Source organism: Asparagus officinalis, chromosome 7 (genome assembly GCF_001876935.1).
Source record: "Asparagus officinalis chromosome 7, Aspof.V1, whole genome shotgun sequence".
In the NCBI taxonomy this organism is placed as follows: Eukaryota; Viridiplantae; Streptophyta; class Magnoliopsida; order Asparagales; family Asparagaceae; genus Asparagus; species Asparagus officinalis.
This window is the reverse complement of record NC_033800.1, coordinates 22,387,414-22,405,793: the sequence shown is the minus strand read 5'-3', so window position 1 is coordinate 22,405,793 and position 18,380 is coordinate 22,387,414. Positions and strand designations below refer to the sequence as shown.

Genomic DNA, 18,380 nt, shown 5'->3' with positions numbered 1-18,380 from the left:
GACCGTCACGCTCCAATGCCTTAAGAGCTTAAACTGTGTAGACTCTAGCAAACGTACGAGTATAAACTGTGTTAACGCCGGTCAACGCGTTACAGTAAACATCGATGCCGGTCAACGCATCAGCAATTTCGCCAAAATAAGGCAAAAGATGACTCCAAGGATTTCAGTTACAATCAGATATGAATTCCCGACGGAGAGGATCAGTTCAAGATAGCCATAACTTTCTCGCACTTCTGTCTCGAGAAATATTCATTCCCAATATATGTTGTGCTGCTCCTAAGTTCTTCATGTCAAAGAACTTGCTCAGCTATTTCTTCAACCTATCAATTTTAGATCTATCTTTTCTAACAACAAGCATATCATCAACATATAGAGAGAGAATAATAAAATCATCATCCGAGAATTTTTGGACATAAACACAATGATTTGCAGATGTTCTTTTGTACCCATGGTCAAGCATAAAAGAATCAAACCTTTTATACCATTGTCGCGGTGCCTGCTTGAGTCCGTACAAGCTCTTCTTCAATTTGCAAAACAAGTGTTGTTTGCCCTTTACCTTTGTAGGCGTCTAAAAATGCCTATGGGTGCCCGCACACAGCTCAAGACAAAGAGAAGGTGATGAACGTCGTTATCCGAATCAAAGAGGATTATCCAACGCCGACAAGCGCATGAAGCGAATCGGCAAACTGTTGATGACACGACAACGAACCACCACAATGGAAAACGCCAAGTGGACCGCACGCGTTAGTCAACTCAAAGCGTACAAACGCGCCTAACAGTCAGTTAACACGCACGCATCATTCAGCTCGTGCATGTTAACCAATTCGTACGCATCAATCAGTTCGCATGCGTCAATCAACATGCGTGCGTCAATCAACACGCGTTTGACGGTCAATTTTGCAATGAAGCGTACAAGTCAACAAGACGGTCAAACACGCAAAACGGTGGAAAACACAAGCCCTGAAAAGCCAGAAAACACCGAAGAACTCAACAAAGCAAAAAACCCCGCGTCCGCGCGGGTCGCGTGGTTAGGCTGTTGTTAACTGAAGATAGAGCCAAATCACTTGTTCTCATCCAAATAACCGCATTCGAGGCCTATAAATATGAGTCAAAGGCCTCCATTTTTCAGGGGCGATTGATTATCAAGACGAGGAGGTGCTGCCGGATTGTGGAGTCAAAGGAGCACGAATTTCTGCGGGGGTTGACAGATCTTGGCGGGTTCTTCGGCATAAAGAAGGAGAGTTCGAGAGATCCGACGCCCGTTCCCGTCCGTCCCTTGAGATTAGGCTTGGTCTTAATCTCGAGAAGAGCCCTGATTTCGCTTGGTCGATTTCAGCGCTTCAAATCAAATACTTCCTTGGCGAAGGCGAAGCTCTGCCGAATTTTCCATCAACCGGATTCAGATCTAAGGCGGTCCACGGATAAACCCCGGCACAGGCAAAGATCCCACACAAAGCAGTGGGTGATAAACGTCCTCTGCGTTTGTTTTGACGAGAGTTGTAAACTTTTGTTTTCATTGTGTAAAAGTCTTATAAAAAGATAATCTTTTTTTTTGTTTTCATTGTAACGATCGAAGTTGTAATGAATACCGCAATGAATACATTAATTTTCGACGCAAACAACCTTGAAACCCTCTGGCTGCTCCATATAGATTTCTTCTGCCAAATCATCATGGAGGAATGATGTATTCACATCTAACTGCTCAACTTTAATATCTTGAGAAGCAGCAAGACCAAGAATAACCCGAATAGAAGACATCTTTACAACAGGAGAAAAAAATTCTTCATAGTCAATACTTTGTTTCCGACTGAAACCTTTCACCACGAGGCGAGCTTTGTACTTGACTTGGCCATTTCCTTCATTCTTGATTTTGAACACCCATTTGTTCTTCAAGGTTTTTCTGTTCTTAGGTAGCTCCACCAAGTCATAAGTGTGATTCTTATGCAAAGAATTCATCTCCTCTTGCATAGCTTTCTTCCACTTTGCACGATCACCGTGAACTTGTGCTTCATGGAAACATTTCGGTTCACCTATATATGTTATCATAGTATACTCTGAAACATGGTATTTAGTTGAGGGTTATCGTTCTCTCTCTGACCGTCTCAACTGAGGTACTTGTGGCTGATTCATATATGGTGGCTCTACATATTCATGCTCTCCCTAATAAAAACCTGGGGAACCTGCAATTTCTTCTTCTTCCTGCACATCTTGAAAATTATTATTTTCTAGCATGGGAGAAGGAAAAACAACTGGTGCAGAGATTGGATCTGGGATGATATGAGTGTTTTGTGACTCTTCTTCTTTTTCAAAATTAGCAAGTGTTTTATCTTCACAAAAAATAACATCTCTGCTCCTCACAATTTTCTTATTTTTAGGATCTCACAACCTATACTCAAATTCATCATTTCCATATCCTAGGAAGATGCATGGAATAGCTTTATCATCAAGCTTTGTTCTTTTCTCCAAATTCATCATTTCCATATCCTAGGAAGATGCATGGAATAGCTTTATCATCAAGCTTTGTTCTTTTCTCCTTAGGTACATGTATCCTAGGAAGATGCATGGAATAGCTTTATCATCAAGCTTTGTTCTTTTCTCCTTAGGTACATGTATAAATGCCTTGCACCTGAACACCCGCAAGTGAGAATATGAAATTTCCTTTCCACTCCAAACTCTTTCAAGAATATCTCCATCCAAGAGAACTGAAGGGGATATGTTTATCAAGTAGCAGGCTGTTCGTACTGCTTCTCCCCAAAATATTTTTGGTAATTTAGCTAAGGATAGCATACTCCTTATCCTTTCCACAATTGTGTGGTTCATCCTTTCTGCAATCATATTGTGTTGTGGTGTGTGTGGAACAGTCTTTTGGTGTCTAATGCTATAAAAAGAACAATAGTCTTTAAACATCCTTGAAGTATACTCACAACCATTATCAGTATGAATACACTTCAAGAGCTTTCAGGTTTCTCTTTCAACTTTAGTATGAAAGTCTTTAAAAACTTCAAATACTTGATCTTTGGTTTTTATGACATACACCCATACCTTTCTAGATGCATCATCTATGAAGGTCACAAAGTATGAGGCACTACTAAAAGTTTTTTCATTTATGGGTCCGCATACATCCAAATAGACTAAGTCCAATATGTCAGTTTTCTTTTTGTTATAATTTTTAACAAAAGCTACCCGGTGTTGTTTCTCAATCAAGCAGTAATCACAGTGGGATAGTGTTGTACCTTGCATGGATGGAAGTAGTTATCGCCTTGCGAGAGTTTGTAGCCCTTTCTCGCTCATGTGGCCAAGTTGTTTGTCCCACAAATCCATAGAGGTACCTTCCACTATTCCAAGTCCATCATTCTCTAAGTAAAACTGAGTCTTATAGAGAGTGCAACACTTCTTTCCTCTCGCTAGTACAAGTGACCCTTTGGTAAGCTTCCAACATCCTTTACCAAATCTGTTCGTGTATCCTTCTTCATCAAGCTTGCCGGTGGAGAGAAGATTAAGACGAAGATCGGGCACAAATCTAACATCTTTTAGAACCATCTTTGTTCTAATGTTAGTAGTAACACAAATATTTCCAATGCCAAGAATTTGAGAAGAGTTTTTGTTACCCATTTTTACCATTCTAAGATTACATTCACGAAGCAAAGTGAAGTAGTTCTTCCGGGGAGTAGCATGGTAGGAGGCACCAAAATCAATCACCTATTCCGAGTCTTGGCAAGTGAGATTTGCACAGTCTTCTTCACATGTCGAGAAAAGTACAATTTCATTATCACTGACAACAGCTGCATTTTCATTCATTTCTTGTTTTTCATTGGTCTTTTGTCATGCCATGCTTCCTAAAATACCGGGGAATCGGAACGTGAACAAGTCCGCGACGTATTAGATCAAGGAGAATAAATAAAAATAAACATTTCTCCTCAACCTAATATGCTAAGCATCTAAAAATAAATACAATACGAAGTCACAGGTCCCCGATCACAGATAGCAAGAATATAATGAACAAACTCAGAACAAAATAATACATATCACTACTAAAATATCATCCAAGACTTAATATTCGGGTCAACATGCCCTTACACAAAACTGAACAACTGAATGTTGAAAAGATACAAAAATACATCGATCAACGGAAAAAGAAAGGGCTATAAAAGTAAACTAGGATCATCAACTAATAAATGAAAAGACTAGGCTTCGACTCCTTCTTCTGCTCTGTCTACAAGGCACTCCTGCTGAGAATCCTCTGGCTCCTGCTGAACCTGTTCTTCCTCTAAGTCTGACATATACCAGATAAAACAGGTGTACGTCAGCGTGTATGACACATAGCAAGACCCCAAAAAATAAATAGAACAAACGAAAACCCAAGCAGAAAACGATACGATAACAGAAATGACAAAAGAACGTGCAACTGAAAATCCGACAAAAACAACATGCGAAAACACTACAAAAATATGATAAACATAAAGCATCCAAAATCGATCAGGTAACGAGGTCATGCAGCTAGCAATCAAACTAATCATCCAAGTATCAATGTCATATAACTAGATGGAATTAATACTTAAAATTCTACAACAATAGACATAGTACGTCGAGTGAAATAATCCAAACAAGGAAACCCTCATGTATATATCATATGTCTTAAATTGTAGATAATTAAATATTAATCCCGATCTATGTATGAAAAGAAAAACAACTAGCCTACATCTCACAAGAATCCATACTTAGCTAAGAAACAAGGTCATGTAACTAGTCATCCTATAACAGGTCACTGGTCCACCTCTCACATAGAGTCGAAGCTCATATTCTCGGATAACCAGTTGTTCACATTATCATCTACGTGCACCGTTTCACTGTCCCCCTCAGACCCACCCCAGTGCTACACAGGAATTTCACTGTTACGAGCCTGGAAATAATCAATAATCATAATATCACTGCTCCTCAGACCCACCCCAGTGCTACACAGGAATTTCACTGGTGCAAGCCTGGAAATAATCAATAATCACATTCAATCACCGCACCTCAGATCCACCCCAGTGCTACACAGGAATTTTACTGGTGCGAGCCTAGAAATAATCAACAATCACATTCGATCACCTGAACCAAGACTTTCCTACCCCAACTCTTCTCGCTTCTCTAAGTCAACAATACACAGGTATCTAGGTCTTGTACATGACACGCTAGGCAACTAAGGATATGAACTACTAACGGTTCTCAACAAAATAAGAAATAATAAATAAATACAACTAATTTTATGCAAATCATATGATGAACATGACAATAAATACAACTAATTTTATGCAAATCATATGATGAACATGACTATATAAGCTAGCGATGAATCAGGTGTGCATATATGACATGAGTGAGTATAAATAAGAGTGTCAACATGTCGGTGTCAATATACATGAAATATCGTGTTCTACAACTATCAATCACACGGTCATAATACAAAAATAATCTTTTTCTAAAATAAATTCCTTAAAAACATTTATCATTCTAAAATAATTTCCTTCCACAACATAAATTCTAAAATATTATAATTAATCTAAAATAATTCTGTTACCCAAAATAAATTCTTTAATTTATTATATTTGTCCTGAAATACTATTTATCATATAATTACTATCCATTCAATATTATTCATCAAACTCACGCAGAAAATTATTAACAGATCTAAATATTATAGGCAATAAAATAACGAAGTAAGGATCTTACTCAAAATTAATTTACGATAATATAATAATTGATGCAAAATTAAATCAAGAGTCAGAATCTTACATATACTTAATTAACAGTATAACAAAAATTGTAAAGACCACTCAAAGAGAAGTGAGATCTTGCCTCAGGATTGTGTCGAATGATTCGACGCTATCGGTGCGGTGCGTCGACGCTGAAGGCGACAGATCTAACAGCAACGAGGATATGAACGACAACGTCAGCGGTGGGTTCGATCTCAGGGAGAAGGAGGTGGGGTTCATGGCGATGTGGAGCTCATCGGCGACTGTCGTCGGGGTCGGGTGGATCTGAGAACTACGACGGCGACAGGTGAGAGGGAGCTCGGGTCTGGTGGGCTCGGCGACAAAGTGCGGGGCTACGGGGTTGGGCGGAGATGTTGCTGGAGTTTGTGGAAGCTGACAGCGTGGGATCTGTACGGTCGACGAGCTAGCGTCTGCCGGCTGTCGCGAGAAACTGGCGGCTATAGGGCGAGGTTGGGTTTGGTCGGAGGTGAGCTCGAAGGGGAGTTCGGCTGGAAGGCAAGCGGGAATGCGAAATTTGTAGGGGCTGGCAGCGGCCTGGGAGAGGGTCGTGGGGGTGATGTTGGTGGCTGGTGAAGGCCTGTAGGGGATAAGAGGGGGCGCCGTGTGGGCTTGGCGTGGAGATGGATGATGGCTAGCTGGAGGAGGAGGCTGGCAGGGAAGAAGGGACGTGCTCGCGGCGAGGAGGGGGCTCGGTCGAGTGGATGAAGGCGGCGAAGGGGAGTTCATGGTCATCAGAGGGAAACTCAGCGGGGAAGAACGGTGATGGGCTCGGAGCAAGGAGCTCGCAGTGGCTTAGGGCTTGCCGACGAGGAGCCGGAGGTCACGAACGCAGCGTGCTCAGGCAGCATTCAACGGGAAAATAGATGGCGTGGTGGTGTCGTGGTGTGCGGTCGAGAAACGAGAGAGAGAGAGAAACGAGGAGAGAGAAGGGTGATGATGATGTGTGGCGGGCTGAAAACGAATACGAGAGAGAGGGTAAATATATATATATATATATATATATATATATATATATATATACTATTTATATATATATATATATATATATATATATATATAATATATATTATATATATATATATATATATATATATATATATATATAATATATATATATATATATATATATATTATATATATATATTATATATATATATATATTATATATAATATTATATATATATATATATATAATATATATATAATATATATATATATATATATAGGATTGTAATTAGGGTTAGGGTTAGGTATTTAACTAAAATAATTAAAATAATTAATAACGGGTACTTAAAAAATTAACTAATTACTGAATAATTATCTACAAATAAAAACGTACATATTGTGCTAATACAATAGTTGATACGAAATAGTCGAAATATACTCATATTGTACAATTAAATAAGAATAATTAATAAATAAAATATATTTATTTACATTTAAAGTCAAATAATTATGGGATAATTATATACACAGTAAAACGTATTAGTTATACTAATACAACAAATAATATGTAACAGTAGAAATAATACAACAAATTATACAAATAATACGTAACTAATAATACAACATAATACACAAAATAATACGTAATAGTAATAATAATATAACATATTATTTAAAATAATGTGTAGTAGTATCGATAACACAACGGATAAATTCTAAAAATATTTACTACACTAAATAAATTTATAAATATTTAAATCATTTAAATAAATATAAAACTTAGACTTTAAATTTATAAATATTTAAATCATTTAAATAAATATAAAACTTAGACTTTAAATTATAAAAAATTATAAAAATTCGAGAAAAAATAAATACCATTTTAAAAATCATAATTAAATATTTTAAAATACTAGAAAATTATTCTAACTAGTATCAAAATTCATGATCCTTACATCTTTCCTTCCTTTTGTTCTCGCTTGAGCTTGCGGCATTCCCGTTTTATGTGTCCATTCTTTCCGCAGTGATAGCAACTAATGTTCTTTCTAGCCTTTGATTTTCCTCTTGACTTGTCTCGATTCTAAGGCTGTCGATATTTGCTCCTCCCACTGTTCTCGGTAACAAGAGCATGAGAATAGGAGGATCCAGATGACTTTTTTCGTATTTATTCATTCAAGAGGCTGCTTGTAACTTGGTTCATGGATACAACTCTATCAGGTGCAGAGTTGCTAAGAGACACCACCAACGTCTCCCAACTATATGGTAACGAGCTAAGCAAAAGAAGGGCTTGAAGCTCATCTTCCAACACCATCTTCATGGCTGCAAGTTGAGCTCATCTTCCAACACCATCTTCATGGCTGCAAGTTGATTTACAATACTTTGAATTTCATTCAAATGTTCAGATATAGAATCACCTTCCTTGAGGCTGCAAGTTGATTTACAATACTTTGAATTTCATTCAAATGTTCAGATATAGAATCACCTTCCTTGAAGATTGACAAGCTTCCGAATCAAGAAAGCTTTGTTGCCGACGGTCTTTCTTTCGTAGAGATCTTCAAGTTTCATCAACAAGTTGTTCGCCGAAGTCTCATTTGACACATGATGGAATACAGTGTCATCCACCCATTGCCGAATGGTACCGATGGTTTTTCGGTCGAGCTTCTTCCAGTCATCCATCGTCATGGACTCTGGCTTGGAGGATTCACCTTCAACTGGCACATAGAGGTCCTTGCAATATAGAAGATCCATCATCTTTGTCTTTCATATCATCCAATTGCAGCCATTCAAACTGATCATTCGAACGTCGGTGACGGGAGTCTCCATCTCAACTCAAGAAGATTAGCAACCTAGCTCTGATACCACTGTTGGGAAATTAACAGTACAACAAGACCTTTCACGTCTTTGTGATGAGATGAGAACAAAAAATAGAAGAAAAAAAATAGAAAATTAGAGAGATTGCACACACAAGATTTACCAATGTTCAGCTCAAATTGAGCCTACGTCCTCACCCGCCCCTTCTTCATCGTTTCCACTATAATCAAATGAAAGCTTACAAAAGGTCTTCTCTTAAGTTGGTATAACTTAACTTGAGGATCACTTTCTCTCAAAACTCACTTGCGGATTATAACTCTCTCTCAAAACTCACTTGAGGATTACAGATTGTATGCGGTTCTTCTTCTTGCTTCTTGTATTCAACATTCACCATCTCCCCTCTATTTATAGGGAGGATATGTCTCTTGGTTACACCGCATTCATTGCATTGGGAAGTCCAAAGACTAACCCTTTATTTTCCCAATGCATGGGGAAAAACAATCTATCAATACATGCATGTAGTCAACCACAAAATCTCCATGGATTTAATCCATATTAATTCATCATGGGGATGGACCCCCGTTCCCATCAAGACCATGTTTGATATTTTATTTCCTTCTTGATGTTTTTACTTTTCCTTTAGAATTTTAGAACTTTTGTATACAACATCAATTATTATTCTGCAATAATTGTGGTTAGATTTGGGATGAGCTTTGCTACAGTGACCCAAAATATGAGAGCAATAAATGGGACAAGTGAGATGTCTCCCTCTTATTGGATAATGAGTTGGCCATCATTAATGATGGCCAACTCATTATCCAATAGGAGGGGGACAACTTACTTGTCCTCTTTATTGATCCCATATTTTAGGTCCTTATAGAATTTTTCATTTGGGATATATGTATATTTATTGTAAGACAAATGGTCAAAACATACCTTGAGAATTGAATTGGGAGTATAAAAAATCTATGCGTTGTCACTGGACATTTATTCTTAAAGTGGAGAGTCAAATTAAAGAATGAACTAGATTAAAAAAAAAAAAAGATGCCGTGCATGAATAAAAAAATTCACTATGCTGTGCTTTTTTAAGGAAATTTCATATTTGGAAGAAGTGTAGAATGTAAATTTTTAAACTAAGACGAGTCACTGTGCAAACTTCTATATGGCAAATAAAAAGTTAGAAAAATTAAAAATTCACTCTGCTGTGCTTTGTTAAGGAAATTTCATATTGGGAAGAAGTGTAGAATGTAAACTATTAAACTAAGACGAGTTGCGCAAACTTCTATATGCCAAATAAAAAGCTAGAAAAGTGCTATGTTAATAATCCAAGTTGCTATCGAGAAATTTAATTAGAAATTGTTCTCTGGTCTTTATCTAAGCCTAAATTTTAATTAACCCATAGATTTTGTCATCAGATCCTTGACGATCTAATGAACTCATTCTCATGATTTTTTTGGTAGACTTTTCACTCAAAGTTCGAGAAACAAAAGGAGTCCTCAGGGCATCCATGTCACGTTCTTGTTGGTTTTCTACACGTGTATGCCACACGTGTGTCCATGACATGATACGCACTAGCAACATGATCGTCCCTTCGATTCTGATGATCATTCCCGGGGCCGGATCTGAGATTTTAGGGGCCCTGTGCGAAAAGTAAATACAGGGCCTTTCTCTATATATAAAATATCAATAAATTCCAATTCGAATCCCTAAAATGCTAAGGAACAAAATGTTACTGATCAGACATTAAAATATTACCTGATTTTTTGCATCTGTATAGTCTTTAACATACTTTTCAAGTGCTATTGTCCATTCTTCATCTCTTTGGTCACCTGAATATTACTGATAAGATAAATGCATGTAATCCCACATTAATAAAGCTTTCTAATAGAGCAAATAGTCCACAATAAGAAATACTTGCATATTATGTTTCTCTTGTATCTGTGCTTACCTTAATAAGAGATATTAAAGCCTTTAGCATATAAAGTATCATCGAAAAATTGTCCTCCTTGCATTTTTAGCTGCAAAATCACTAATTAAGCCCTTAACATCAATTTTATTAATAAAATCATTTTCAATAGATATCAAAGCTAGTCCATTTAGTCTTTCATGTGACATGGTCGATCTTAAATAAAATTTTAATAATTTTAATTTTGAAAAACTTCTTTCTGCAGATGCGACTGTAACAGGTATAGTCAATAATATTCTATAAGCAATACATGCATTTGGAAAACAATTTCGTATTTTTAAGAAATTCAGTATATCAATAGCCATCTTTGTTTCTTTTGGTAAAATATTTCGTAAGATTTTTAGTTCTCCAAATAAATCTTTCCCATCAAGATCAGAAAATGTTTTATATTTTAGAACAATTTCAAGATTATCACAACATGCTTTCAAATTATTATCATCTAATGAGTTTAACTTTTCTGAACCAAACAAAAATCCAAAAATATCTTCATATGCTTTATATTGCTCAAACCTTTTCTTTAGTGAACCAATAGCTTGATCTACAATACACAAAAAATAATTGATTCTAAAAGATTCTTCAGCTGATTGTGTTGTCTCCTCATTAACATTCTCATCAAATTGTTTTTTTCTACGGATTTGACGTTTTACTTGAAATACAGAATCAATTTCCATTTCAGTAGCAATTTCTTTAGCAATTGTCATAGCTTGTGTGAACCCAACTTCTCTATAATCCTCAAAAAAACTAATCAATCCTTTTACTTGATCTATAGCAATATCAATAAGCATGTCTTTAGATTGTAAATATTTGCTAATTAAGTTAACAGCAAATAATATATCATACCAAATAATCATATTTAATAAAAATTCAAAATTTCCAATTCCATGTGTTGCTAAAGAATCTGCTTCACTTCTTATTTTGGAGTCATTATCAGTTTCTGCTAACTGAAGTAGTGCTTCTCTTATTTCAAGCGTTTGGAATCTAATTGCTTTAACGCTTTTAATATGGCTTTCCCAACGTGTAGTCGACAATGGTTTCACAGTTAAACCTTTTACATTATTTATCAAAATTTACCATCGCTTTGTTGAGTGAGAAAATAATGTATAAATGCGTTGTATCACTCCAAAAAAAGTCTTTTGCTTTACCACAACAATTTGCCATGTCACAAAGTGTTAAATTAAGACTATGACAACCATCTTTTGCTTTACCACAACAATTTGCCATGTCACAAAGTGTTAAATTAAGACTATGACAACCACAAGGCGTGTATAATGCTCTAGGATTTATTAATTAAGACTATGACAACCACAAGGCGTGTATAATGCTCTAGGATTTATTTCAAGTACTTTTTTTTGTATACCTTGGTGTCTCCCTTTCATATTAGACCCATTATCATACCATTGACCTCGTACATTATCAATATCAAGATTAAGAGTTTTTAGCACATTTTGTAATTCTTCAAAAAGCCATTGTCCAGATGTATCATTTACTTTTAAAAATTCTATAAAAAATTCTTCTATTTTTATCGGGCTTGTAGTCATTTACTTTTAAAAATTCTATAAAAAATTCTTCTATTTTTATCGGGCTTGTAGAAATATCGACACATCGTAATATTAAAGTCATTTGTTCTTGGTGACTTACATCCGGAGTACAATCAAGTATTACTGAAAAATATTTAGCTTCTTTAATTTTTTGAACTATTGCACATTTGATTTTAGAAGCTAACATACTTATCAATTCATTTTGAATGCTATGACCAAGATAATGATAATGAATTTCACCATGGTCAATACGTCGAACATGTTCTTGCATTACGGGATCCCATTCTACAATCATTTTAATTAGGCCTAAAAAATTTCCATTATTATTTTGATAAATTCTCTCATTTGTGCCTCGAAATGCCAAGTTATGTTTAGCAAGATATTTAACAACAGAAATTATTCTTTGTAATACTTTCTTCCAATGTTCCTTCTCTTTATTAATTTGCTCTTGAATATTTTTATCGATTGTTTTATTATTCTTTAATCTTATGCGTAAATCAAGCCAAGTACTCATGTTAATGATGTGCTCATTAGTTGTTTCATGTTCTTTAAGCCTAGCACTAAGATGCATCCAATCGTTAAATCCTTCATTTATTAAAAAACTTTTCTTAAAACCATTTTTAAACAGTTTACAACAAAAACAAAATACTTTATCGATATCCTTTGAGTAAACTAACCATTCCCTATCATATTTCTCTCCATTTGATAAATGTCTAGTGTAAAATACCGAAGAAAAACATCTTCCTAATTTATCTTTAGGACCTTTGTCGACTAATAGATCTCTTATAGGGCCATTTTCTGTTAGCCCTTATGTTTTGATGATGTTCTTACAACCACCATTATCGGTACTAATGGCTTATTGAGTGTAAATGTAGTAAACTCATTTGTCAAGCTCGTTAGTGCCATTAATGGAGGATGGATGGAATATATGCTACAACGAAGATATCCAAAGGAGGAGGAGGCCAAGAGATGAAGCAACGTTATTTCAAGAACGACAAATTCGATCAAAAGCTTCATCCGATTCAAGCTATATCAAAGCTCAAGTATATTGCTCTCTATATGAGGATATTAGCTTTCTTTTGTTTTTCTCTCTAGTGCTAGAATATAGGCAAAGAGTTACTGAGTTTACTTGAAGCTATTGGGAATCACACACACGTTTTTAGACTTGTGCTTTTAAGCGTTTTTCACAAGATACTATTCTTCACAAGTATGAGTACCTATCTGCAAAATTCTTTTTCCAAGCAGTTTGTTTTTAGTATTAAAAACATTTTACAAAGTTTCAGAATTTTCAGAGGTCAAATAAATATTTTGCAAATATTTCAAGTTGGTCAAAAATCAGATTTCAGAAAATATCAGAAATCGATCGACCGGTCCGGTCGACCGATCCGATGACCTTTCTTCAGTATGTTTCCAGAGTGTCGCCGGTCGACCGGTACGGTCGACCGAATTTTTAATCTTTAATCGGTCGACCGTGCCGGTCGACCGATGAGTCTCTGCGTGTTTTACCAAAACTCCTTAGCTGCTGGCGGTCGACCGATTTTTTCGGTCGGTCGACCGAAGGTATTTTTCGGTCGACCAAAATTTCCTTCGGTCAACCGATTTTTGCCTCTGGTCAGCCACGACTTTTTTAAACGGTCATTTACATCGTTTACTGTGCTTTCACTTGTTAGTGTTTGGCACAGTCTGTGATGAGGGTCTGAAGAAGAGATTATTATCTCATTTGGGTAGATTTGTTTTTGTTTTAAAATGATTTAAACTTTTCTATATAAACCCCCCAGACCTCTTCTTCTTCCCAGCCCTAACGTTTGAAAAACCAGAGAGCTTTTTCTGTTTCCTGAGTAAATTTTCAAAACTCTGTTTTTCTCTCTGTTTCAAGTGTGATTCACCTCCCAGCTTCAGTATACCTTCTCTTTGCTATAAGGGCTGTGTAAAGAGAGGTTCTTGCATTTCTTTCTTCTGCTGTGTGAGTGAGATCTGTGGAGATCTACTGTGAGGGAGTGTGATCTGTGAGATCAAACTGTGTAGTGAGAGAGATCTGTGGAGATCGCTGTGTAGACGAAGTTCCGGCTTCCAAACCGGGTGTGTAGTGGATTTCTCCTCGAGAGTGGGGAGCGGGGACGTAGGCCAGAGGGCCGAACCTCGTTAACACATCGCGCGTCAAGGATAACGAACTCCTAACCTTATCTCTCTTACTTTTATCGCATTTCTGTTTGTGGTTTGCTTGTGCTGTTTTTTAATTGCATATTAGAGCCTCTTGACCCTAATCACCCCCCCTCTAGGGTCCAACAATTGGTATCAGAGCTTGGTCTCTATATCAGTTTTTGGTTTAACAACCTTAGAGAAAAGATCTAATGGAGGCTTCTTTGAATATGCATATGTTAGAAGGACAATCCACCACTAGACCACCACTCTTCACAGGGACAAATTTTGCTTATTGGAAGGCTAGAATGAGAATTTATCTTCGTTGCATTGATCTTGACATCCTAGGGCTTATAGAAAAGAAATATGTAGAGAAGTCCAAAGTTGAGAACATGTCCGATGATGAAAGGCACCTTGCCAATCTAAATGCTAAGGCCATGAACGCCTTAATCTGTGGTCTTTCCCCCAATGAATACAATAGGGTTTCCACGTGTGCAACCGCATACGAAATTTGGCAAAAATTATGTGTCACACATGAAGGAACACCCCAAGTTAAGGAATCTAAGATTAGTGGACTCATGCATGATTATGAGCTATTTAAAATGCTTCCTAATGAATCCATTGATGCTATGTTTTCCCGTTTTACTAATATCATCAATGAATTACATGGTCTAGATAAGCAATTATCCATTCAAGAGATGAACTACAAGATACTTCGCTCATTGACTCCGGCATGGGAGCCCAAGGCTACGGCCATTGAGGAAGCTCATGACCTCACTACCTTAGCTCTTGATAGCCTTATCGGAAAGCTCAAAGTGCATGAGAAGAAGCTCAAGGGGAAGGAGAAGGAGGAAGTGCCATCACGAGAAGTTGAGGAGCCGTCACCAAAGTTGAAGACCATAGCTCTCAAAGGAGCTAGTGACAACTCATCTTCGTCGTCGGAGAGTGAAGTCGATTTTTCTAGAGAAGTGGCTCATCTCTCTAGAAGAATCTCTAGACTTATAAAAATGAACAAAAAATTTAACCCTCGATCTAACAACAAGTTTTCCTCTCGTGTAGGTAAATGTTTTGAGTGCAATGAACCGGGTCACATCGCTAAGGATTGCCCCAAGCTCAAAGAAAAGTACATGAAGTACAAGAAGAAGAAGGCTATGTATGCCGGATGGGAAGAATCCGAACCAAGTGACTCGGATAGTGATGAAGAAGGAGCCAAACTTGCTCTTCATGACCCAAATGTTTGTTTCATGGCAAATGAACATGAGGTAATATCCGAGGCCGAAAGTGAATCTTTTTATATGCAATGTGACATAGCTATGGCTTTAGAAGAGTTGAACTTTGAATTTAAAAGAATGTCTAAAGAATACTCTTCTTTCAAAAAATTGCATGCCTCTTGTGATATTAAGCTAGAACAACTAACAACCTCTCTTGCTCTAAAAGATGAATTGCTAGGAGATCTCGATTTCGAGAATAAGCAATTAAGATCAAAGATTGAAAGATTAGAAATTGAGGGTTGTAGGACTAGACCCACTCATGCTTATGCCAACTACAATCACCATGGTAGAAATAGGTTTCATGGTTCTAACATTCGTACATACAAAAGAAATTTTGTATGCACCTATTGTATGAGACATGGACACATTTCTACTCATTGTAGAATTAAAGACAATGAAGATTTTTATGGTTTGATATGGGTACCCAAAGGTACCAAAACTACTAACCACCAAGGACCCAAGACATGGGTACCTAAAGCTACTACACCTTCATCTTCTTCTTTTGTAGGGAACGTCACGGCAACGACGTAAGGAGATGTGGTACCTTGATAGTGGTTGCTCACATCATATGACGGGCAACAAAGAGTTATTTGCAACCCTATCAAGGATTGAAGGAGGCAATGTCTCCTTCGGTGGTGGTGAGAAAGGTAAAATCATTGGTATCGGTTCTATTGGTAAGAAACCCTCACCCATTATTGAAGATGTCTATTTAGTAAGTGGTTTGAATCATAATCTTCTTAGCATTAGCCAATTAAGTGATAAAGGTTTTGATATTTCTTTTAAACCGGATAAATGCATCATTAGTATGGATGGAAAAATTGTTTTTATTGCAAATCGCAAGTCTAATGTTTACATTTTTGAGATGAATGAGTTAGTGAATCAAGATGTGAAGTGTCTTGCGGCAATTGATGAAAATCCTTGGATTTGGCACAAGAGACTTGGACATGCAAATATGGAGTTAATATCAAAATTGTCTAAGAAGAATCTTGTGAAAGGGCTACCTAGCTTGCACTTCATAAAAGATACAATTTGTGAGGATTGTGCCAAAGGTAAACAAACAAAGTCTTCTTTCAAATCCATCCATGAGGTATCGACTTCTAAACCCTTGCAATTACTTCATCTTGATTTATTTGGTCCTATGCGTGTTACCTCTCTTGGAGGCAAACACTATGTTTTTGTGATTATTGATGATTTTTCTCGTTTTACATGGACAATATTTCTTGCAAAGAAAAATGATTGTTTTGAAGAATTTGCTAATCATGTTAAAAGAATTGAAAATGAAAAGGATTTGAAAGTTGTTAAAATAAGAAGTGATCATGGTGGTGAATTTCAAAATGAATTTTTCTATGATTTTTGTGCTCATCATGGTATAACTCATATGTTTTCCGCTCCTAGAACACCACAACAAAATGGTGTTGTTGAACGGAAAAATCGTACCATACAAGAGATGGCACGCACTATGTTAAACTCATTTGATTTACCAAAATACTTTTGGGCGGAAGCTGTCAATACGGCTTGCCATGTTTTAAATCGTGTTTTGATTAGACCAAAGCTTAAGAAAACTCCTTATGAACTTTATTATGGAAAAACTCCTTTCATTGGTTATTTTCGTGTCTTTGGTTGCAAATGCTTTATTTTAAATACAAAAGATCACCATGATAAATTTGATTCCAAAATTGATGTTGGTATTTTCTTGGGTTATGCACCTCGAAGTAAGGCTTATAGGGTCTTCAATAAACGAAGCCTCGTTGTTGAAGAGTCTATAAACGTTACTTTTGATGAGACTAATGTTGGCTCTCAAGTTGTGTTGCCTAGGAAAGATGATGATGATGATATTGAGGGAGGATTGGACTTGTTGCAAATCAATGACACTCCCTCTATAGAAGTTCAAAAGGATGTAGATAGCACCAATGCTCAAGAACAAGTTGAACCACCTAAAGCTTGGAAATTCACATCAAACCATCCAAAGGAACAAATCATTGGGAGCCCTTCAAAAGGAGTTATAACTCGCTCAAAAGCCTTGAGTGAATGTGGTAATGTTGCATTTCTATCTCAACTAGAACCTAAAAAGGTTAATGATGCTTTAAATGATGAGTTTTGGGTTTTGGCTATGCATGAAGAATTAAACAATTTTCAAAGAAATGAAGTTTGGAAGTTAGTTCCTAGACCTAACAATGCTAGTGTTATTGGTACAAAATGGGTTTTTAGAAACAAACTTGATGAACATGGCATTGTAACTAGAAATAAAGCTCGTTTGGTTGCCCAAGGATACAATCAAGAGGAGGGCATAGACTATGATGAAACCTTTGCACCGGTTGCAAGGTTGGAATCTATTAGGATGTTTTTGGCATTTGCTAGCTTTAAAAATTTCAAACTTTTTCAAATGGATGTTAAAAGTGCCTTCTTAAATGGCTTTATAGAAGAGGAAGTGTATGTTGAGCAACCCCCCGGTTTTATAGATCATGCTTTTCCTAATCATGTTTACCGGGTACAAAAAGCTTTATATGGGTTGAAACAAGCTCCTAGGGCTTGGTATGCTCGCCTCTCTAGTTTTCTTATTGAAAATGGTTTTTCAAAAGGAACAATTGATAACACACTTTTTGTGAGAAAAAGGAAAAATGATTTCATTTTAGTTCAAATATATGTGGATGACATCATTTTCGGTGCTACTAATGAATCCTTGTGCAAGGAATTTTCTAAAGTAATGCAGGATCACTTTGAGATGAGTATGATGGGAGAGCTTACATTCTTTCTCGGGCTCCAAGTCAAGCAAACTAAGGATGGGATCTTCATTTCACAAAGCAAGTATGCGAAGGAATTGGTGAAGAAATTCAAGTTGGAGAATTCTAAGCATGCGCCTACTCCCATGAGTACTAGTGTTAAGCTTGATGCGGATGAGAGTGGTGAAGATGTGGACCAAAAACTATACCGAGGTATGATAGGTAGTCTTCTT

General features: G+C 36.6%; 1 pseudogene; it reads right to left on the bottom strand.

The window, feature by feature from the left end:
- The window catches only part of LOC109846809, a 31,199-nt pseudogene continuing 23,318 nt past the window's right edge, over nt 10,500-18,380 (bottom strand).